Raw genomic sequence first — 3546 nt, 5'->3', positions numbered from 1 at the left:
CTACCATTACGATAGTCGTAAACGCGATAGTGCCATCTAGTGCTACATTTACGAAAGACAAGATAATCGTGTAATTCCTTGCGTCATGCATGGAGCCACGTCTCTACATCTGAACGAAACTATTGCGAATATGTAATATGACAAAATGTCACGCTTGTGAGGGACAAAGGGACATAAACAGCACATTGCCATTACACAACTATCATTTATTGTACCGAATAAATACAGCTAGCACCATTATTAGTGGAATAAAAAATGGCATATTTTGATAATAAAATAGCTAACAACGCATGGTCTTACCAGCTGAAAGAGGAGGCAACTGCATGACAGGGGTACACAGTTGGTTTCATCCTGCCTGGCAATATGGGCCTAAGCCAGCTAGGTTTTCTCAGGTTACCACTACAGCAGCACCCCCTGCAACTGCTCATGAATCAGCAGCTTATCTGGTGCCTCTGTGATCGCCATCCTTCAGTAGTAGATTCAGTCTGTGTGGTTTGGCTAGATGGCAGCTGTATGGCACTTTAGCTCAAGTGCTCATTGCAGGTGATGCAGTGGGGACACCAAAGCACAATATATTTGGATAAGTGGCAAACTTTTTTTCAGTGCTTATTTCTTCTGGGAGGATCTCCAAACATAATGTTTGCACAAACACAAGTTAATTCTATTATTCATCTCTCAGACACACAACCTTTGTCCAATATGCTGAAGAAAAAGGGGGTATTTGGTGAGTATTGCGATTAAAAAGCATTCATTCTGATAACACATATTCTAAAGGAATATGGGGGAATGAAGGTTAAATATTTAATGTTGATTTTGGCACAGATAAGGGCAGTGCAGTATGTTAACTGGGCCATACTTGGGAACACAAAGGAATTCACCTCCAGGTCTAGTTAAAATGTAAACCCATTTATGGGATGCCTGCATATGTCACATGCATATGTCACATATCTCCACAAGCAAGAGAAAGGAAGCAGCACAGTGAAAGTACCAACTCAGTGGATTTGACATAAAAACCGCAACATTACAGAGAATGCCTAAGCTTTGACTGGAAATGAACAAAGAAAGAAGAAGGAAGAAGAAGTGAGCAGTGTTTATCACTAAAAGAGTGTGTTGTCTCACAATTGTATTCACAATTCCTAGATGGTCAAGGAGATTCACATCAAAATACAATTAAGTATAATTACCATGACATGGCTCCTTAAAAACATAAAAAATAATTAACTGTTTCCTCGCAAATATTAGGTCTATTAACTATTGATGTTTATTAAACCCCAGCTAAAGCTACAGTTTGACTTAAAAAAAAAATACTGTGCTATGTCGTTGAATTCACAGGAGCACCTCAGTTTGTCATCCAGTCCTATTGGATCTCTTGTATAAGTAAAAGCAATGCAAATAGGAAATGCTCCAACCCAATGTGCTTTTTCTGCACTATTTTCTTGCCTAGCCCTAACCCTAACAATATAGTTTTAGTTTATATGTGTGTTTTTAGTTGATTACATCTGTATGTCAAGTGTATGTAACATACACCCCCCCCCCCCCTATGTGTAACAATCTACCCTACATGATTGGCAGGGTCATGCTACAGTAGCTTGACACACGTGCTGCTTTAAATGCAACATGTTAGGTTTAAATGGCCACCAATGGGTTGAAAGGCTCAGTAGTTCTGAGTGGGGTGTCACTAGTCAGTACCATGTGCAACTATACATTTTCTGACGTAAATAGTAGAATAAAAGTGCAACTAGTGGTTAAAAATGAATAACTAGTAAGGTGCAAATCTTTGACATCAACAAGGCTTTGTTCAGCTAGTAAGACAAAATGTCGAAATGTGTGGAAAACAGGTAGGCTAACTAGTGGGGAAATGTAAATTGGCTATCAAGGATATGGAATAAATCCTCATTCGGCTTGACATATGGCTCTGGGGTGAGATTCCTGATATCAACGTGTCTTGAAAATGCACGACATAGCACAATTTCAAGACAGCTCTTGGAAAGTTCACGTCCCTTTCCCAAAACATGAAGAGAGTAGAACTTTTCAAGAGTAACTCTGAGAGTTACTTGAAGATGGCCTTCCATTCAGTTAACTCTTCATGTGTGTTTCAATACGGAATCAAAATGACATTATGAAGTTTGTGCTAACAGATTGCACTTTCTTCAACATAATTGCAATTAGACCATAAGCTACCAAATTTACTGAGGCACTTTGAATAGCCTTTTTAATCAACAAAAATGAACCTGCCAATGTCAGAAAAACACATATTTTGGTAATACTTGTAATTGAATCTGACAGCTAGTTTCAGGATGTCATGGAAAAAATTAACTTTTAACTTAGGCCTAACGTCAGTATTTGAGTCACAGACATTTTTCTGGAAACACGAGTGAATTCAAGACATTGAATTAGCTTGTTAGCTAATTACATAGCCAACTAATTTTTACTCATTTTCTTGGCTTACTCATTATATAATTTGCACATACACTCAGTGAGCACTTTATTATGTAGTCATTAGACATATTTTCTGGCAGCACGGATGGTGCAGTGGGTAGCACTGCCGCCTCACAGCAAGGAGGTCCTGGGTTCGAATCCTGGTTGGCCCGGGCCTCTCTGTGGGTGCATGTTCTCCCCGTGTTCGTGTGGGTTTCCTCTGGGTACTCCAGTTTCCTCCCACAGTCCAAAGACATGCAGGTTCGGCTGATTTGAGAGTCTAAATTGCCTGTGGGTATGAGTGTGTGAGTGAATGGTGCGTGTGCCCTGCGATGGACTGGCGACCTGTCCAGGGTGTATTCCTGCCTTTCGCCCAATATATGCTGGGATAGGCTCCAGCCCCAGCGACCCTGTTCAGGATAAGCGGGTTCAGATAATGGATGGATTGGATGGATAGACATATTTTTTAGACTTCTCCTGCTGTAGCCTATCCACTAAGAGTTATGATGGGTTGTGTGTTCAGAGATGCTCTTCTGCATACCACTGTTGTAATGTGTGGTTATTTGCGTTACTGTCACCTTCCTGTCAGCTTTGATCAGTCTGGCCATTCTCCTCTAACGTCTCTCATTAACAAGGCATTTCTGTCTGCAGAACTGCTGCTCATTGGATTTTTTTGTTGTTGCACCATTCTTTGCAGAGACGATTGTGCATGAAAATCCCAGGTGATCAGGAGTTTCTGAGATACTCAAACCACCCTGCCTGCCACCAACAATCATTCCACTGTCAAAGTAACCTCACAAAGGTCACATCTTTTCCCCATTCTAATGGTTGATGTGAACATTAACTGAAGCTCCTGACCTGGATCTACAAGATTGTATGCATTGCACTGCTGCCACACAATTGGCTGATTAGATAATTGCATGAATAAGTAGATATAATAAAGTAAAAATGTTCCTAATAAAGTGCTTTGTGAGTGTATATCATTCTTTCAATTGACTGACAGACAATACAACTCGCCCGACTAGCTAGCTATAGGAGACAGATAATACCAGAGTTATGCTGGCGATATGCTCAGATCACAGGTTATCATTGGCCCATTTCACATGATGGGTGATGACTGGCTAGTAG

Source organism: Conger conger, chromosome 9, assembly GCF_963514075.1.
Source record: "Conger conger chromosome 9, fConCon1.1, whole genome shotgun sequence".
In the NCBI taxonomy this organism is placed as follows: domain Eukaryota; kingdom Metazoa; phylum Chordata; class Actinopteri; order Anguilliformes; family Congridae; genus Conger; species Conger conger.
The sequence above is the reverse complement of the archived record's forward strand: the minus strand, read 5'-3'. Positions refer to the sequence as shown.